The 22,332-nt window shown below is 35.0% G+C and overlaps 1 protein-coding gene across 1 annotated transcript in view; it reads right to left on the reverse strand.

Moving 5' to 3' along the window:
* Positions 1-22,332, reverse strand: part of TTC27 (tetratricopeptide repeat domain 27) — a 113,646-nt gene that overhangs the window by 56,802 nt on the left and 34,512 nt on the right. The gene's annotated exons all lie outside the window — the stretch shown is intronic.

Below are 22,332 nucleotides of genomic sequence, written 5' to 3' on the forward strand. Positions count from 1 at the left end.
GGACTATAGGTTAAAACAAAACATATGGGAAAAAAAAAAAACGTAATCAAGAACATGAAAGTTTTGTCAACATACTTGAAAGTTCATTATACTGCACCAAGGGCAGCTAAGAAAATTAACAAAATAATTCTGAAGCAAAACCACTATTGAGAACCTTCACGAGTCATCTTTGTTCTTACTTTAGGGAAAGAACAATAAAATAAAGAAACACAGGAAGATTAGACAGGCTGAGAAGAAATGAAAGGAAATAAGGTTATGCAACATTTTCTGCACAGAATAGGATATTTTCATATGGGAAAAGTAATTTCCCAATTCTTTCACACATTTTTTCCTACAAACAATATCATCCTCTCCCATCATATCAGAATGTAAAAAAGGAGATGACCAATGAATTACACAAACCAGAATACTTAATTCAATATAACTTCCTTACATAACACCCAAATGAAACAAGATGATGCTGCAAGTCTTAATAGCAAAGTAGCCCATTATTGTATAACACTTATAATTATGTAAGAACAAAAGGCAAGTTTTGTTCTCGGAACAAAATTTCTCCAGGCAACCTGTTCCAGATTGCTTAAGGAAGTTACTGATGCCCTATCCCTGGATGTGTTCAAGGGCAGGTTAGATGGGGCTTTGAGCAACCTGGTCTAGTGGAAGGTGTCCCTTCCACTAGAAGGGGAAGGGGAGTTGGAAGAGGACGGCCTTTAAGATCCCTATCAACCCAAACCATCCCAAGTAAAGGTTTGGTTGATTCCGAGTAATACCTGAATTGTGAGATAGATGACATTAGTAATGACACCCAGATCAAACCCAGCCACAGATTTCTGTCAAATCCACAAATCAGGTACCATTAACGAACAATTTCAGCATCAGTATTCAGAATTTAACCTAGGTGTAAAGCACTCCCTGATCACTCATATAAATGTCTGCAGAGAAACAAAGAACTGCATCAGTCAGTCACGGCTTACAGAAGGTAAAGATTGGTCAAAGCAACTCTTTTGCCTTCCTGCATCTACTATTTTAAAAAGTTGGAGTTCTTATAAGAATTCTTCCTATAATCAAAGTCAGCAAGAACTTACTTGGGCATATAAGACATGCTAGAAAACCTGGAACAGGTAAAGATGATTGTTGTTAACTGCAGCGCTAATTAATTTTAATGTTTTCTGATTTTTCCTTATGATAAATCTATGCAGTAAGGCTATTGTTTTACTCCTGAAGTTTGCTCACTGATAAACTATCAGTAGCCTAGCAAAGTACTGTGATTGCTATGATGGAGCTATCATCTGAAAATGGACTTGTAAACTAAGCAATTTTAACTGCAACCAGTTGTGAAATTCCTAAGAATTTGCACATCAGTCCATCAGTGAACCAAAAATATTCTGCTTATTGACCAAATTGCCAGGATGTGATGAAATTATTTAACTGAAGTCACACGCATGAGGCAGCCGGAGGATAGCTCTGCTCCTCTCTCATGCCTCCAAAGACATGACCCTTAGTTCAGATTCAGCTCAGGTTATTTGCTAACTTATTTTAAGTTACAAACGAACAAGCACAAAACACTGGGGAAGATTTAGAGAAAAAAATGAAAAATATTCCTTTTTAGTTCCTTATATTATGCATTTCAGTTAACATACTTCAGGAGCTTTGTTGTTTACTTTTCCAAAAAAACACGCATTAAGATTTTCAAATTACTCATGTGGATTAATTCATCCATAGTCCAATAGTCTTGTCAATAGCCAAGAAGCAAGAGTCTTATCAATAGTCTTGTTTCATGTAACTACATATATCTTTATTTGATGATTTTCAGTAATTCATTCAGATAATTAACATGAAACCCTTATTTCTTCAACACATCCCAAGGCAAAATGGCAACCTTTTAACTTGTTCTGTGCTCTTCTGTAAAATGAGACACTACAATGGCTTCTTTTCCACATTCTTTATCCTGCACAATAATCAGGTGAGTACATAAAAAACCCACTAGGATGACTGAGGCATGAACACAGAAAATGTTCATTTGCCTGGTATACATATCTGCTAATCTCTGCTGAATGACTTTATTACTGGAAGCTAACTTAAAAGTGTTTAATTTGTTTTTATGTACACAGTGAAGAATTAGCAAAAACTTCTATGGAATTCATGACTAAGAAAAAGAAGAAAAAATCAGTATAATATTAGGGAGAATGTGATTTGCTTTCCACATGTTATTCTCATCCAAATAATCTGACACTTAAGTTTCTGTATAACTAATGCAAGTTTTTCTTCTAAAAAGTCATGTTCAAATGACATTTAATTTGAAATTTTTTGGAAATTTCTCCTAGCACTAAACTGGTGACCAAAATAGCAAAATGAAATAAAATTAAAAATAATCAACTTAGAGAAAAACCTGAAAGACGCCACATTATTGTGGAAAAACTTCCTTTCATTAAATCTATGTTTTTTCAACAGAACAGTGTTTCATAAATTATACTCCTTGCATTTCTGGAAAAAAGTATGTACAGGAAACTCTGCCTTAAGTAGCTAAATGAACTTTATGGAACTATTTTTAATTACCTAGGAAAGATTAAGGCAATCCAAGGTACAGAGGGATGCAAAAATAATAGAAGTTTTGAGAAAAGTCATTAAAATATTAACTCCTTTACTAACTGAGCTCAAATACAGATGATCTGCAGTAGTACTGGCAGCATCTGGTTGAAATGGGATTTGTAACTTTAAACAGTAATTCTGTTAGAACCCTGTAAGTTAAAATAAAGTACATTTGTGACTAAGTAGTTTCCAATACCAGAGCACTTTTTATGTTTTAGTGAAAAGCACAAGTATCAAGAGGGCAAGAAAATACTAAATTTCTAGTTACAATTAAGCAGCAGAACTATGGCTTGGCAACAGAACAAGTCAGTCAGTATGACCACTTTTAGCTTTTCTGCTTAGTGTAGGAACATGTAAAAATTCCCTGTTGGCTCAAGCAGATCCAGTATGTTCAAATCAAGTATATATACCTATTCTGCTATACATGCCTATCCCAAAGATTTTAAAATAAACAGGAATCAAAAGAAGATTTATTATATGGCATCACTAACAAATGTATGATGCTGAGGTTTCACAGAACTCAAATTCCTCCTAGTAGTGTTTTTATTCTTATCACAACACTCAACAGTTTACTAATCCTTCAGTGACCACAAATTAAGAGGAAACTATAATAACTACACACATACACAAACCCTCAAATCAATAAACAACTAAAATTCATTACTGTTTTCTAAAGAGGCATATTTAAATGGACAAGGAGTAATATTTGATGTTTAAACTGATTTCATATGTATGACAAAGGATAAAAATTGCCTAGCAACCAGCTAAGGAGTTATTTTATCTCCCTGTATCTATATTTAAATTAAAAGTTTCTATTTTGCAATTATCACAGTAGGTATGCTCTTTATACACAGAAATGAAATTTCCAATAAATCTAAAAATGCATTCAGAATTGCAGAACACTGAATAATAATTACAATTAAAAAGTTTTTTTCTTTGATACACCATTGTCCTTAGTTCAATCCTATCCCCAAGACTTTCCCTCTTTTTATTTTCCATTGTTGTTATAGAGAAATCCTCTCTGTTGTTATGTGTAATGGTATATAATTACTGTATGTAGATCTCTAAATGTATTTTTATGTAACTGCATTGAAATGGAACCATAAGCTAAAACGTCTATCTGTAAACACCCATCTGATTCATCCCAGACAAAGACTCAATGCCATCATTTCAGAGAGGTTATTTTTTTCATACTAACCGGGGAGTTCCTCCAGTGTCTTCATAAATCATAATTTTATTGAAATTGAATAATCTGAAGTTCAGATAGAAACAACTCCATTATTCCATACTTCAATATATATACGAAATACTTTTCATTTCTTTGAGCGTATCACCTTAACACATGACAACTTCACTTTAGGTTCGAAATTCAAATAAAACCTGACAGCCAATAAAGATTTCCTCTTGGACAGTAAATTGGAAGAGGCAGCAACAGAACACAACACATGAAATTCAAACCTATTGATTTTACTGCTTCTACAGGAGAACTTCTACTCATGGAATCCACAGTACAATCCCCAATTTATATAAAAGATAAGTATGTGATAGTTCTAAACAAACAACAGTGGTTAACTTGGGAACAAACAAATAGAATGATTAAGTAAACTATTTCAAACCATCCTCTATTTTCAGCTTTTGTCATCCATAATCATCGGCATTGCTTTAGACATGAGCAATCCAGCTGTATATTCTCCAGTCACATTTTATTAGCTATGAACACCTTCACATTTTCTAAGGTCCAACAAGAAAAAAATTACATTAGGATTTCACTCCAGATGATTCTTGTTTTAAATTGACAAATTCTAACCCTATTTGGCATAATTATGTACTTGGAGAGCAAAAGAAACAAGATACTGGACACAAAACAGGACAATAATATTTTTATACCTTAAGAATGCAAGGCTGCCATAAATACTATGACAGCGAATATGTTTAGTGACTAGCAAGAAGGAAGAGAAGAAAAGATAGTCTAATTTATGCAGAAAATCGTTCCTAGCATGGACTAGCCAATGGACTTTGCAGATTGGGTTTTGGTTGCTTTTTCTATTAAAAAATATCTAAACAGAAGAAATACTCACACTAGTGTGTATTGTAGTCTACTACATCTTTTCTCCTCAAGGTCAAAAGCAGTGCTCAGGTATCAAACAAAAATCAAAGGCCCTGTTGGTATGTTTAACAATTATCAAAGCCTGTGCTGTATATGCCTTGAAATATCTCATTAATTTCACACTTTCATTAAACATGGAAATCTGTCCTACACTTCTAGTCATTCTAACAGAGTTTTGGACCAGAAAAAAATCAAAATATTATCAACTAATCCTGCAAATTAGAAGTGTATATACATCAACACATGAGCAACTGTCTTCAAAATTTCTGCCTTTTTCTGTGAAATGGACTGCAATTTTAGGTGCAACCTAAAAAGTATCTTTTACCATATGGCTTTGACAATTAGAACTTAAAAACCAATAATATGCAAAGTCTTTGGAGTTACAGATTAATAATTGATTTAACAGTCTTAGGGCAAAACTACCAAGACAAGGACAATTTACATTTTTTTCTTTGCAAACATGACAACTTGCATTATACACTTCTAATTAATTATATTTCAGGCATTATTCCAAGTCCTGTGTTAGTGTTTCTTTTTCAGTGTTGCATGAGAAAAATGTGTTATTACTTGGTTAAGTCTTAAATACTTTCTTGCCTAACAGCATCTAATATAAATTCTACATGGCACCTTTAGAGCATTATGCCAAGACCTTTGCACTGTAATAACAAACCAAAAAATAAAGCAATGCTTGAGCCTGTATGAAGTGCATTAGCAGAAGTTCTGTATTTTTGTTTATTAGGTCTCTTGGTGTTTCAGTGAGTCGTTACACCGTGACAGCATGCTACAGAGTCAATAGTGATCATCTGTGGTTTTTTTTAAGCCCTCTTGAAGTTACCATGACTTAAAGAATTCTCAGTCTGTCAGGCAAATGAGAGAGACAGGCAGAAATCCTGAAAGTATTAAAGTGACAGAGGAGAAGATTTACTTTCCTGCACTGGCTGAGACATCAGCACTTGCACAGTGCCATTTTCTAGTACTGCTTTAATATTTCATCTATTTCAGTAGGTTTGGACCACACATTGAGCATATTTTTCCCCAAAATCTAAAGCTATTCACTCAAATGTATGACAAGGGTTTATTTTGGTCCATAAAATTAATCCTGGGACTGTTGAACTAAAATAGCTTTTCACCACAACAGGTGTTAGCTGATCATTAGCAGAGCTGGGCTTAAAGCTCTTAACCACAGCCATTAGAAATACCTCTTGGTGTTAAAAAGTCAAGAGCAAGGCCAAAACACCATCAGTGATCTGCATCAAGGGACTAGTTTAATTAGAATGGCATTTTTAAAATTCACTTTGTCTAGTCTTGTCTGGTAGCCTCAGCATTCAAATTATAACATTACATCATTGTAAATACAGAGTACCTTTCGTTGACTCTGACCACTAAAACAAGAATACACTATCTGATTTTTTTTTTTTTTTTGCATTGCTATATACTTCAGTGTGTTTGAATGAGATTTTTTCATATATATAATTTGAGAAGCTTGGATCATTTAATGGATTTGGAGTAAAATATTAATTATGAGTGTTTTAAAATGAAACATGTACACACACATACTGATTACTTTTTTCAGTTTTCTTTTTGTCCATACACACTTTATAAGGTAAAATGTTAGAAATATTAGGTAAATAGTTACTTACTTACACTATACTAGACTGATCTAGAAATGAATGCCAGACTCAATAGAGCAGCAACTATACTGCACTTACCTAAAGGCAATTTAATGTTCTTAAGTGTCTCATTCAATCTTAGTCCAAAAGTGACTGACTCTCTCTCTGTGAAATTTATTATATCTGGAATGCATCACATCTGAAGGTACATTAAATACAATATAAGAGTTATTTTGTGGCTTGCTCAATCAGTTCAAAAGTTAGAAGACAGCTCTGGAATAGATTTTCTTCTCAGAAGACTTAAAAAATATCCCAATACATGAAGGCTAACGTAATTTCACTTCAACTGTATTTTCCACAGCTTTTTTTACCCCACTTAAATAGTGTTCTGTAGCAAATGGGTAGGTCTTGATAACATCCACCCACCGGTATCCTCATATTCTGTCCTGCTGATCATTCTAAATATATTTCCCCTCCATGACACTTGTTTTAAGCAGTAACTCTTATTCCTTCTGGTATCTACCTTGCAAAGGGACAATTCTTGCTTCTAGGCAACTATGAATGCTAGATCAGCTTGGAAACTGTGCTGGCTTGCATACCACTTCTGTAGTACCTAGAATTTCAAGGAGTAAAAAAAAAAAAAAATTAGGCAGGAAATCTTGGAAGTTAGTTCTATTATCTGCTTAAAGATATTGTTACCAACCTTATTAGAACTAGCAAGACACTTCATTATCTTTCTTCAGCCATCTCTTCTACCTCGCCTTAAAAGAAAGCAATTGTGGTTGGAAAAACTCAATGCAGCCTCTTCTAAGAAAGAGATCAACATTATTCACCAGTAACCTTTTCCTTTATTAGTCAATACTCAGCATAGTAAGCTGACTATACAGCTGAAAGTCTCAACTGGGAAAAAGGATGACTTCCCAAAAGAAAATACCCTCAGACTTTACAGCTTCTTTGTTCCATTTGTTTTCATTAGCAAAGGAAACATAAGCAATATTCAGGTAAAATGAGGCTGCCTTACCCCTTGTCTTCTTTCTTCTAAATAACATTAGTCAGGAGAACACCCAAATTCTCTTTCTATTCTCCATCACCATCTCATTTGAAACCTGAGTAATCTCAAGTCCTTTCTGCCTCTTCAGTGAATTTTATTTTTGAAGAACACGGAGCAAAAAGAATCATAGAAAAGGCCTAGATCTGCTGCTTTTACTAACAGATCTAAATATGTTGTTCTTTTTCCCTCCTTCTGATTCCATGTACACTTCCTCACATGCAGAATACCAGTCAAAACAACTCACTCTCCTTCTCCCCAACCACACTTTTCAGAAGTGTAAAGGGAAATGGTTAAGCACTGTTAGTAACCAAACATATGAAATGCCATAGGTGTTCCTTCCCCCTGTTATAGTCTTACATCTTCTGAATACACATCAAGAATTTCCTCAGCTTTTAAGTTGTATGCTCCTACGTTTTCTCTTGGAAAATCTGTCTCACACCATAACGCTGCAACTCGGGAACACCTAAATATTTTGTGTATTAAAAAAAATTAAATAAAAGTGTGTCCTTTGACATGAACAAGGGGGTACTGGAAACAAATCTCTGGTCAGAAATGGAAGAAACACAAGCATATGATGACTGTCTTTCCAGCTAGCTCTGAAGGTAGCTCTGCAGGTAGAACTGAAATGACAATCCAGTGTCCCCTACATGATACAATTCACAGGGAAAAAGGTCAGAGAAAACGAGCACTAGAGAAATCTTCCCTTTCAGAGAAGTCTCATATGTTCCACAAAAAGAGCTGTGTGAAAGGAATACAAAGATCTACGCTCACTGGAGAATTTTCACTGGAAACAAAAGACTCAAAGAAAGCTTTGTATGGATTCGAATGTAACAGAAACACAAAAAAGCAAGCTCATATTAGGCTGCATGGAACAAAAATATAATAAAAAGTATGGAGACTTATAGTGAGTTATAAACATGATTCTTTGCTTCCATATAACGCAGTCTGTGACTTAACTTGCATGCAGGTACATAACTTAGAGAAAGCTATGGAAGAAAAATACTATAATTCAAAGTCATTTTAGACACAATGAAATAATCAACTCAGATCACGTTTGGCTAGGAAAATGTTTCAATGCTTTTCCCCCTTTAGGATTTTCTACTTTCTAATAAGAGTACAAAGATATTATCAATCAAATTAGTTGTTCAGTTCTATTTATATAACTACATTGCAGATGTATCCTGGATGTCCAGAATTATATAAGTTTTCTTCCAGATTAACAGGCATTGGTGGGCTGATATTTAGATGGTTTTTAAGAGCTTGACTCTCTCTGATGATACTAAGTGGTATGCATTTTGTGTCCTCATTTAAGGAGGACATTTAAGATGTAAAAGAAGGATTTTTTTAATGCTGTTGCCTAGTCTAGTTTTTGAGTTGTATTATGGTTTGCATTTTTCTTTTCATTTTAACGGACTATTAAAGTACAGAAGCAAGCTTTCCTTGGAGGCTCTCATTTTTTTTTAGGGGAAGAAAGAAACTAGAGAAGAAAAGGAAATGTCATTAAAAAAAGAAGATACTGTTTTATTTAAAGGAATCAGCTTTCAATGACTAGTGAAGGGTAAACCACATAAGATATAGCTCCTATTTTCACTTAGAATGGAGTCCAGCCATATGACTGACACTTGTTCTGTTGTGCCAAACACATCACTTATTCTGTGTTATGCTGCAAACAACTTCAGCCAGATTTGACTGTAGTAGCATTGTTTTTTTCAGGTCTGTGGTTTGGACATACTCCTGAAACAGCATAAGTACAGACTTCCACACCACATCACAGTACTGCATTTATTTCCTAAGGCCCAATCTCAAAAGTAATAAATCACGATTTTGGATACAAAAGACTAGACTAACTCTTTGGTACCAATGATACGGATTTCCCTAGTTATTTAACAACAGCAAATTTCTCGTTTTAACTGCTCAGCCTCAGTAATTTCACCATCTGTGCCAAGATTCTCAACACATCATGTGATCTTGAGGTTATATCCTGAAAACCAGAACAGCTTTTTTTTTTTTTTTTCTCTCTGCACAGGTAGTAAAACAGTGAATCTGGTTTGACAATGGCTAGATAGCATATTTTATTAATAGACAATTTCAGGACTGTATGCAATGGTACACGCTATCTGTGGACTTGTAATCTATTTAGTCTCAAGACAAACAAAGCAAATGACTGGAAAAAAGGCTGAAATTAAGAAAAACTGTGTCAATGGAGGATATTTTCTAACTTGTTAAAATTGGCCATGCGGGAGAAGAACTACCCTTTGCGAACTACCACAGTAGGCTCTTTAATCCTCTGCCCTTCATGCTCTACACCCCTTCAGCCTTGCCTCTCCTCTGACACAGAGCATTTTTGGAACAGACAGTGCTACAGGTTAACTCATCCTCTGCTGATAGAAATTTACTCTTCAGGGAGACAGTTATGACTGTTAATCTTTCCATTTGTTACTGCTGCCTGCGGCTACAAACAAAACCCATCATTTCTCAATACTTTCTTTGGGTTGTAATTTTTTTTTTTTGAAGTAGTACTTTTTACTCAGCAAAATCCAGATAAAACTACGCATGAAGGTTCCCATTCCCTTTTTTCTGCTTTACTTGTTTGAACTTTTCAGGGCAAACTCACTGCTTTCAAAACTCCAGATCACTGGAAAAATTCTTTAAGCTTGACAGATTATCCTTATGCAACTGACTCAGGGTGGTGGGATCAGTCTGTTCTGCCTGCCTACTCACATTTATGAGCTCACCACTGTTTTTTTTCCACAGACTGCCAGTGATACTTCCTGTTTATTTGGCCTATCAACAGCCTCTGGAAGAATGCTGCTTTATATACTGCTGTTATCTGATGCTGCATAGATTTGTACTCTAACAGCAACTTTTATCTTTAATTCTACAATGATAACATCAGTACAAATATCCATTTACACTAATTATCCTTAAAATACCTTAACTGAGAATCTTTTGCAAGAAGAGAATATAGGGTAGCAAAAATACTTGTTCTCAGACAGAAAAATACTTGTTCTCAGTAACCATAAAATTACTCAAAACAATGAAGCATTAGAAGTTCCTTTCACAGCCTCACTAGAAGGCATTAAATTATCTTCTTGAAAAGAGATAATTTAAATGTTCTCATAATTTCTTAAGTTTAACATTAGTCAATGGCACAAGAAGTATAACCATTGCATACAACTTTTACATTATAAAATGCTCATGTCCCATTTGTGAACCTGTTCTGTAATGATGTTAACTAGTAAAAATCAGCTACCACATTTTTTTTCTGTAACAGGCACAGTCAAAAAAATTCAGGAATAATTACATGCCTAGACCAGTGATTTATAGTAAGGCTGCCACTGACTTTATTATTCATCTATGTCAGAACAAATTACAGAAGTTATATAAAACACCCTCTCAACCTTCAGTCTGAACAGCTGTCTGTAGAACAGTGAGACACAGCAAAAGAAAAACCTCACAATGTCAGACAGGGCTCTACAGGAGCCCTGTGTTTACTTGGTTTTTCCCCTTTTTGCATACCAGCATCCACCACAGGAATTCTGCCTACAATGGTCTCTTATGGTTCAGCAGTCTACACACTGCAATACTGAGTGTTCACAAGTAATGTGACATGTTAATGCAAGAGGCATGCCTCACTTACTGCTTGGTAGGCTAAGGGGATAGGAGATGGATGGAGATAACTATTTCAGTGAGATTTCTAGGATGGCCTCAACAATTTCCTGAGTAAGAGCGCATTAGCAAGTCTCCATGTCCATTAAAAGATACTTGATTTCTGATTTCATTCAGTTCCTTCCTGACTTCACCAGCAGAAATATTTTGTCTATTTAAAGAGCTACTGCTCTCACATGCAAGTGCATCAAGCTGCTGGAGGCCACTGGCACCCTGGCTTTTAACCTTATGTGCAAATGTTCGTTCCCAGGAGCAAAACAAAACTGCCACCTTCCTTTCAGAGCCTGAAGACACAATAGTCCTGAAAGAAGACTAACTCCTTAAGCAGCAGCCAAAAGTGAGGACAGAATGGAGTAAAAATAGTAAGCAATACATTAGCAAGAAAGGAATTAGGGAAGACTTAGCAAGAGTGAAAGATAAACAACAGGCAAGAACTGACAAAGAAGGGCTGAGAGGAATATGGCATGGATGAGTAAACAAAAAGGGAAGCTGACACAAGCACAAGTGACTAATACTAGAGGAGGGAAGAGTGAGAGACTGCTGGAGAGCATGAAAAAAAAATCCCATTTTGGTGAGCAAAGTAAATAACATTCCTAAATCTGACAGAGTTGTGAAGAGAGAAGCTATAATCTGAATATATTTATCAGAGGCAAATGGCAGTGTCTGGGTTGTGCTTTGACTTGAAAGAAGCTACAAGCATGAGCTGTATTGGATTAAGATTCAAACACAACAGGCTAGTGTCTGACCAGTGTATTATGCACAAAAACCACAGCAGTTATTAAAATCATTATACAAATTGGACAAAGAATCATAGAATGGGTTGGGTTAGCAGTGATCCTTAAAGGCCATCTAGTCCAATCTCCCTGCAATGATCAGAGGCATCTTCAACTAGAACAGGTTGGTCAGAGCCTCATGCAATTTGACCTTGAATGTTTTCAGGGATGGGGCATCTACCACATCTCTAGGCAACTTGTCCCAGTGCTTCACCACCATACTCATAAAAAATGTCCACCTTATGTGTTGTCTGAAGAAGCTACAAAGACATTTTACTATGACAAATAAAGAGGCAATCTTTTTAGTTATGTACCCCTATGGTTTGCAACTTCCCAGCTTTATTACAGCTACAACACACAGAAATAAACACTTGCCTACTATAGATAAGGAAAAGACACACAATATGCAGACACAAAGACACACACTGCAGTTCTTGCACAATAAGCTGTAAGATGGGAACTGTGTCCTTACCCCAGCCACTAAATGTCCTGCTTGCTTTCTGACTCTTACTACTAAGCTACTAAGAGCTTCAGACCATGCAAGCTGTTCAAAATAAAAACAATTTCCTAAACATATTTCATTCATTTAATCCAAAACAGTAATGCTTTGACAAATAGGTATTAAACTAAAAGGCAAAGAAAACATAATTTCTAGCAAACAATAAAAAACCAAATTAGGTACAATACCCAAGGCATATGCTTTCCCTCTCCTGCTGCTGCAATTATGAAATCAAACGACTTATCTTTCAGTAAAGAAAAATCTTTCACGGTCTATTTATAGAACTCTGTAAAAATATTTTCTTTCTCATGTTTTGCCTAGACTAGACAGAATTCATTGGAGAATGTATTGCCCAATGTATTCTGACAAACATACTTAAGAAAAATCTACTTGACACAATACATGAAGTCTTAAGAAGAAGAAAAAAGCCCAAGCTCCAATTTAATTAATGCAAGACATGCGTAAGGATAATATAGACAAGACATTAAAATCTCAAATATGTCAAAATGTATCAACTAATACCTATTGTCATGATTTTTATTTCTGTTCAGGAAAGGCCCCAAATCTCAGCTTCCCAGATAGAAAAGCAGTACTGCAAATACTTTAAAACATTTTTGCAAATTGCAACATGCAGAACATGATGCTTTTAAGCATTTTATTGGCCTGTATTTGAATAGTCTTCATAACTAACAGCTCTACTTGCCATGATTAATGCAGCCAATCCAAACATGTCAAAAGTATTTATGTCATACCATATTATCATATATATGCTATATTCTAGGCATATACGCTATACCAAAAAAAGTCTGAAATTTCTCACAGTAATTATCATTTATGTAATTTATGATACACATTGCTTGAACAGTCCACTAAATGAGCTGGCATTGGTTCTATTTCCTGATGCAATGGGCTAGCCTTCATTGATAGAATATAAACCTTTTTTATTCAGAATTTTTTTTATTCAGTTATGCGAATTATGTATTCGCATAACTGGAAAGTACTTTTCATAAGGCTCACAAACACTGCATGTGAACTACCTTATGAAGCTTTCCTGCATATTTGATGTTACAAATAAGTACTAAAAATAATACTTTGCTTTATTGGTCCATAAATTATACAAGTCAAAAGCTATTTCTGTAAGAAAAAAAATCCAGTTGAGCAACGGGGTTCTACTGGCACGAATAAAAGCTTCTCCCCTTTAGTCATATAATACGTAATCAGTACTTGAATTCAAGCATTCTATAAATACATGTAAAATAAATGTGCATACACCCTCTACACAAATGTATTTAAATGTTTCACCTTACTTTCTGGCCAGCAGCACTTCAAAATTCCATTTTTCTATTTAAATGTGCTGTTTCTGATAAAAGAAAGAAAATACTGTGGAAATACCAGAATCAGAGCTCCTTAATCTCTGTCCTTCTGTAACCTAGAGGGCACCATGTTTTTCCGCAACATACTGAAGCCAACAAACTCCTCATACAAGGGCAGGACAATGCCCAAAACCATCACCAAGATCACTGCTGAACAGAACAGGATTTACTCAAATGAGGACAGCTAAGCAAGTAAAGCAGTATTTCCATGAATAAAAGGTGTGTTTCTTTGGAAAGTTTTTCAAAAATAGGTACTCCAAATCTTTCTCCATTACATCTCCTTTCAAAAGCCCATTGGTTTATAGACTTGATTAAACATTTTTTTTCCTCAAAAATATTGTACTGTCAATAAATGTACAAAAGAAAATACCAATTAGAAATTCTTCCCAGTAGCTTGGCTACCTAAAACTTCAATATGAAAAAAGACCAAAGGAAAAAAGAATTAAGGAAAGGAAGAATCATTGGAGCCATTTCAGTTCTTCATCCCTAATATTGGGGGAACTGAAAAAGAAAGTCATGCAGAAATGAGGTAAGATAGTTTTATTACTTATCAAGTTCGTATTATATTTTTCCCAAAGTAGCTAGAATAGAACAGCTGTAACTGACTGCATCCAAAAGAACCAAGAATAACAGGACAGTGACATTTTACTGATGACAAATGAATCAATGAGCATCAGATTGGCACATTTCAGACACCTTGGGAGGGACTGCAATATTTCATGACTGCAATCAAAGACTGACATTGTAATCAAACCCATCTTAAAGCGTATTAAGTCACAAAATATATGACTTGTCCTATATTTCATCTTTAACACAGACCATAAAGATTGTTTGGTGAACTGATATGAAAAATGTTCTACTTCCAGTTGAAACATAGATATGATATCATCAGATAAAATTAAACTCAAGTTGTTTAGACACTAGCAAACAAGAATGCAATCACCTTTATTTTTTCAGATGCCACAGAACAAGCAAGATTAGAGTAATATTTGAGGCATTCGGTTAGGAAGAAAAACAAATGAAGGGATGATATTTAGGATGATATTTAGGTAGGTATAGAAGATGAGGGCAAGACATTATGATAGCTATATGAATTTTAAGAATAATTCTTCCTCATACAGTAGTAAAACAATAAAAATTTTACTTTGAAAAAAGGAAGGATTAGATTTATGCCTTGTTTAGTACATCTGCACCCTCTCCAGCAAAACAGTCACTAAATATAATGAATTATACACACAATATAAGTCACTAAAGAAAGTAACTACTAGTACTGATAACACATGAACTGATCATCATAACATCACCAAAAAGGGGTTACTAAGCATCAGACAGAATAGTGAGAATGTCTTATTTCCTTCAGGTGATACCTCAGACAGCATACTGTTGAATAGTGGGTTTTATTTCACCTTCTTGTTGCAATGAAAATTTTCTTGCTGAAGTAAATTATAATAATTATAACTGGTGAAGGACATGAGAGGGGGAAGGGAAGCCTGGGACATGTCAACTGGCTGTCAGAGAGGCTGCTAGAAAAAATAAGTGAGCTGCTGATAGATAAAGGAGGAGGGAGAGAAGAAAGGCTGCTGTGGGAAAAAATGTTATTAATTGTCATCAAATTTGTCTGCTTAACTTCTCAAACCCTTAGACAGGCAAAAAATCTATTAATATTTAAACATGATTCCATGTTCTTTTACCAGTGCAGTTACAGTGAGTCCACTAAAATTTATTGCTTGAGTAACTCTGTACGGATTATACAAAAGAGCACACCATGCTAGAAAGGAAAGGCTATCCCAAATTTCTTGCTTAGAAAGGCACACAGTAAATCAGGAATCATCTCTTGCAAGATATAATTCAAGCAGAGCAGCGGATCCCATGGACTGAGGGAAGAATGCAGACCACAGAGGAGAACAAAGTTGAAAGGGATAAAAGTGTCAATTATGTTGAAATCTGATACTTTGTAAAATAAACCAACTTCAGACAGATTGTTACTTAATCCCAGTTTTGGAATGGAATGCAAGCTTCACCCCTACCCTGCAACACATGTACTACAGCACCCAGTTACTTTACCCTGAAACATCTAAATGCAGCAAACATAACTGACAACAGCAGGCCAGTCTCCACGAAAACAGTGCACACGCAAGTACCAGATGCTTTGTGAACAAGCTTCCAAGACATCCAGTGGAGTCTTTGCACATGCAGCAGGAAGAGGCAGCTTCTCTTTTGCTACACTCAATCTGATTGCCCAGTAAGTAACTAGCAGGGCTTTGCTGAGAGAAAGCCTTTGCAGTGTTATAATCTTGTAACCAACAGAGGCTATTCAAAATGGGCAACACAGCTTAGAAAATAAGTGAAAGAAACTTTTTATAAAGCCACAAAAGTTACAGCAGTAGAGACACATGGCACTTTTAATGAGCTTTTCAATAGTCTTGCTGCTTATAAAACAAAAAAAAACTGCAGCCATTTTCTCAGCAGAGAAAAATGCACTGCTTTTATTTAAGCTATATAAACAATTTCTCTTTAGAAACCAAATTGGCATGTTAGTTTTATAGAGTTTTGATAGGAAGGCTTAACATTAAAAATACCGTACGCCGTGATTTGATTGCTCCCTAGTTCCACATTAATGTCACAAATGCCATAGAAAAGATGAGAAAAACAAAGCATTTCCATTTCCACCTTCCACTCCCTCCTCCCAAAGCCCCCTTCTACAGTGAAAAGCAGAAAAAATATTCATATATGCATATTCATACACACACACTCAATAAAATGTGCACTGTAATCCTTCACTGTGATTTTCAAAGGTACCATACAACATCAGCTTCTATTACACTCAATAAATGCCTACCTCTGGAAAAATAAATCCAACCGTTCTAAAATTCCTTAGTAAAATCAGTCTCTTATGGAATCAGTAGCTCAATACAGAGGAAAAACAGTCTCATCCGGTCTATCTTTGGAATACATAGTATTCCTCAGATTTTGCAGACTCCTTCCACATTTTCCAAGTCCTCCATCAGACCTCAGTATTACAGGAACAATTTCAGCATGATACATTGTTTTTGTCAAAAGGTGGTAAATAACTTCAGTTTTGTAGTCCAAGCAAAATACAAGTTATTACATTGTATTTTTTCCCTCTTTAGAAAGATATCCTCACCTGTTCAAAATGTCCAGAGAGAAGAATTGCCAGAGCTTCCTTTTCCCTCTTTCACCACTTAATAAAAAAACCTGACTGTTCAACTCTCCATAAATCCTGAGAAGCCTCACAATTTTAAGAAACCAAAACAACTACATTTTCATGGTTCTGTTTCTCTTCCTTCTCATCTTTCAAGGGTTCCAAAGGATACAAATATGGGTCTAAGATGTGGGATGCACAAAGCAAGACTTCCTCCTTCACAGTTGTTGGTTACTTTCTCTTCTCAGTCCCCTACAGGTTAATACTGTTGCTGCCACTCAATGTCCCTTGATCATGATACACTAATAAGGGCAAAAATAACATTCTCCCACACTGGGCTAAGTGCTCATCACATTTACCACAAAAACCATTTCTCCTGGACTGTTCAAGGGCTTTGACAGATGGAATGGGTAATTTAAAGGACCAGCTGCAGCTCCTTAGTCTTGGCTATTTGCTGGAGTGTCATATTAGACTATGAAACACTGAATTGTTTTCCCAGTATGTAAATTATAAGCTATAGCATAAGCTTTCTATGAAGCTCCAAGAACTTGTATTGCAGAGTTTAATCTTATTAGCCTTTTTTTAAAAAGAAAACGTTTTTCTCTTTTGCAAGTGAAAAATACAACACCATCCAGTATTTAATATTTTCCCTATTTCTCTGCAAGAACGGCATAATATTAAAATTATAACACAGGAATATTTATCAGTTCTTAAATAGATGCTTCATGTGTTCCTGAAACTTTCCTACATTTCAGAAATAGTTTGCAGTCCCTGGTTCTAAAACTTACGTTCACATCACAAGCATCTTTATAAAGCTTTAAATGTAATTTTGAGGGTTTTTTTAAATACCATGTACACTTACATAGCACTGTTCCTTTCATCTCCTCTCTGGTATACTGTCTGACCTGCATTACCTATTCAAAATAATGCAAACAACAAATATTTAATGGAAATTATTTTAAGGCTTACTTTTGCTCATTTCCTAAAATGATTTTTTTTCTAAAAAAGTATTTTGGTCACTGATTTACAGCTCAGTGATGTACTTGTGCAATTCTAGGGAAAAACTGCTAACCAATATAAAATGCAGCAGAACTTCACAATTGTATTTTCACATTAAAAATAATCCACTGAAATTAAAGAAGGTAACGAAGCACATTTAAGCATTGGACAACTAATTTGGGGACCTGGAGTAAACAAAGCTACAAAATCTCAATATAAAAGCAGCACTGATTTAGTTCTTTGGTTTCTTGCATTGTCTACTTCCCACATCCTACACAGAAAACACCAGCGGAAAATTTTATTAAAAGGAAGAAACCAGTAATTCTATCAGAGAAGCACTGAGTCTCACTACTGCTTTACTGTCCCACCATTCCTCTCTTAAAATGGCTCTTGAATGCAATATTCAGTTAGGTAATCAGAAAGTTCACCAACTGCATAACTGTGTCTCTCAAGTGGCTTGTGTGATATCTGATTGCTAAAATATATCTTAGCTTTCTTAGGAGATCAAGTGCTTACCATAATAGAATTAATTTTTAAAATTTATAGTTGTTATGCTAAACTATTAAGTGTGAAAAAAATATTTAATCCCCCTCAAAAATAAATGTTTTATTTTGTGTTTAATCTTATGCTAAAATGTCAAATGCAAGTTTGCATTACTTCTCATGTAAAGATACTGTATCAACAACTGAACTAGAAGGAGAAAAAAAATCTAGTGCATCTAATTTCACTTCTGGATGAACATCTTGAAAGTTGAAGTATTATACTGATGGGTTGAGATTTGACTAGAAGATCTCAAAATTTAAGTCCAAATTCTTGTTACAAGAGCTGCTATCCCAATCAATGAGACTACATACACCCTCACAAGTTGCTTCAAAAATGAGCAACACTGAAAGCAATTCTTTGTGACAAAAGATAGTGCTTTTAGGACTATAGCAGCTATTTCCAAGTGACTTCAGTAAATTAAAAGCAGCAATCCTTTTGTAGTTGACTGCTGTTGCCAAGCAGTGAATTAATAGTGTTATTTTTAGCATTACAAGTTATGTTGTTTAATACATATAGATACAGATATTGATATATAGATATCTCTTCCAGATCCAGTAATTTTCAACTTTTACACACATAAAAGGGAGTCTAGAATGTCAGTTTTCCAAACTGCACCTAGTACAAGGCAGGATAACATCATCTACTTGAGATCCATTTGATCATCTCTTTCCTCTCGTACTACCTAGATCTTAATTCTCTCTGCTTGAGAGAAATTGCATGTCACATGCATTTATTTTGCAGTGCCCAAAGCAAGAGGATCTCTTGATGATACACTGATCAATTAAAAATGCCTTGTAATTTTTCAAGTTTCCTAAGATAACTTGAAAGCTTTTCAGAGGATACATGAATTTCAGTAGATATCAGATGAATGCATGACAACCATCTAACCAGCCTGCAGATTTAAGAATCCACATGTAGGCTGAGAAGATGCCTGCTCACACACACACACACACACAGAGCAGTTTGATGCTAAAGAAATTACTAGAGCAGCATTGATATGTGCTCATTTGCCTGTTTCGGCAGTACCAAAGCTTGGTAAATACCTTAAATCCAAGTGATAGAGCTATGGTGCCATTTAATTTACTCAGCTAGCATACACTGTAGGAACCAAGGCTGTGTTAACACTCCCACCAAGGCCATGTTAACATGGACACACAACATCCCTACTGCCAGGGAACACAGTGATGGATTTGCCTCAGTGACTCAGATCTGAGACACAGAAGAGATCAGAGATTTCATTATGAAATTCTGCAGTGACTATTCCCAATTTTGGGCTCAGATGCAAGAGCCACAGAAGGTACACTTGCAGAAAAGAATTCATATAAGCTAATATCTGATTCCTGCTTTTGGCTTCCAGGAAAGATCTGGGATGGTGTTACTACAGTTCATGCTTGTTCTTTTTGTGTCTTGGGACCATAGGTCAAGATCAAAAGAAAAAATAATTCTAAGATTCAATTGTGTCCCTACATCCAGTTAATGGAAACATTATGCAAAAGTTTAAAAGAACACTATTCTGATACCAAGAATTATTACTCTTCGGTAAATTACTATTTCCTCTAATATTTAGACTACCAGCTACTTCTTTATGTCGCTGCTGTTGACTCAATTTTGCATTACATTAATAAGATCTACATTCCTATACATCTACTGCCATAGATCCTTCTTTTTTGCTACTCTGAGCACAAAGTGATAGGGAAGCCTACACAGATCTCTCAGCTGTTTCTCTGGAGATCTAACTTGATAGTGGCTGCTCATCTTACAAGTGTGAAGCAAGCCATAGCCAACTTGGCAGCTCTATAAAAATATAAGTAAATAAATTAAAACATCAGCTCCCCATAATCATTGCAATAAAATAATTAAAGAGTAAGTTAATCAGCTGTCCTGTGATTTTTGAGGGATCAGCCACTAGATGGCAGAAAAATGCAGTTTGATTTTCCCATCATGATGAAGAATTCACCCAACAGACCTCACACCTGATCTAACAGGTCAGGTGGATCTGTCAAGCCACGTCAGATAAAGGATGACAGGAAGGCTGATTATCTCTTCCCTAATGCACAGCCTACCCTGACTTTTTCTACACTGCTGTAAAACTTTAAAAATATTTAAAGTATTTATGTGCTTTATTCTAGAAGTAGACCACTACAGGAGCAGGGTCAACTTTGTTAAAGATACTCTATTATCACAATATCATTCCATTTAAAATAAAAAATGATAGAATAAATGGAGAAGTTATCTCAAGATTCAGGTATATAATGGCTGGTTTTCTACCCAATAATGATGCAAACAATAGTGGTAGTGAGGAGACTGAAGCAAAGGGTATACAAAAATAGTCCACAGAGTTTGGAAATAAAGTATGAGAAGCAAGATTCCGAATTTTCACAGAAAACCCTACTTCTATAGTTTTATATACTGTTTTAACATTATTTTAACAACAAAAATGGCAGAGTTTGTCTTAATGAAATTACATGCATGTCTTGAAACTTCATACATTTGTATTAACATTACTTTTGGAGGGAAATTTGTATTGTAATAGTTTCACTATTTTTGAAAAAAAGCTTACAGTACTCAATTCACCAGTTTGGTGTCACTCCTACAGGCTTCTTTTATGTGTACATTTCCATACTTTATATGTGCTTATTATTTCTGTAATCTTTTGTTCCCTTTTAATGGTCATCATTCTTTAATAATCTTGTTGGATACGTCAATTACAACAGGAGAGTGCACAGTCTCATTTTTTTCTACATTTCAACTTTTTCCTCCTCTCTAGTCCTACATTTTGGGAAAAAAAAAAAAAAAAACAAAACACCAAACCCAGAACAAAACTGTAGTTCAAAACAAAATACTTCAGAAATTATATCATGAGGAATCAGCGCACTACAATCATTGTACCAACAAGGAGAAAACTACAAAACCCAAACTGTTTTATAGCAATTCATTCAGGTCCCTCATGCAGCCCCTCTTACATATACTGTACTTGCAGAGGGACCTAAACAAACAGTACTTTTAAACCAACCTATTTTACATTTATCTAGTAAGATTAGGATTATCTTTTTTTACAGATAGAACCTCCTTTTACAAAAAACCCTCAGCCAAACTTTACTTTTCTTGATCTTTTCATATAACTACAAATGTCAGTGGTAAGATTCTAGTTCAAGTGAAATCCAAGGGGGTTTGGCTGAGATCTCATAATTTACTTTTTTAGAGGACACTACTACAGCAATACAGTCTCTTACTACAAGGCTTAGGTAGAAGAGCAAGTAAGTCCTCTTTCCTGCACCCAAACCTAAGTCTAACATTGTGGAAAGTAGGCAAAAAAAGACAGCATAATGACAAGCCTTTCCCCCTGCATCCTCCCATCTAAACTAATGTTGAAAACCCCACAAAAGCAGAAAAGATAGGGCAGAAGCAAATTGTATCTTAAGTAAAAAATTAGTAAAAAATAATTACATAAAAAATACTGAGAATTTTCAAAGCTTCACTGGAAATTTCAGATTTGTTCTGCAACAAATCAGCCACTGAATTGGGAAGAAACATGTCTAATCTGATACAGACTGAATAAATCTGACAGAATAAAGCCAAAATTGCTTTAGAACTCTTTTTGAATGCTGTTTAAAGAAAAGCACCTTCAACACTAATGTCACAAGAAAAGTTTGCTGTAAAATTTATGCTATATTATGCTATAATTCATGAAGTGAATAAAACTTAAACACATGAAAATGTTTTGTATGTGTTTTGAGGTGAAATTAAATTTTTAGATGTCAAGTTTTTCCTGCATGATGATGGCTGAGAATAATGTTAAAATTCAGCATATGTTAATTTCTTGAAATACAAAAAAATTAATGAAACATCTGACTACTAACACAGATTTGGTTTATAAACAGTTTCCTGATTAGTGTGACTGACAGATTATTGCTTGGTACTTAAATATTAAGTAAAAAAATGTTTATTAAGCACCAGGT

This window comes from Vidua chalybeata, chromosome 3 (genome assembly GCF_026979565.1).
Source record: "Vidua chalybeata isolate OUT-0048 chromosome 3, bVidCha1 merged haplotype, whole genome shotgun sequence".
Lineage (NCBI taxonomy): Eukaryota > Metazoa > Chordata > Aves > Passeriformes > Viduidae > Vidua > Vidua chalybeata.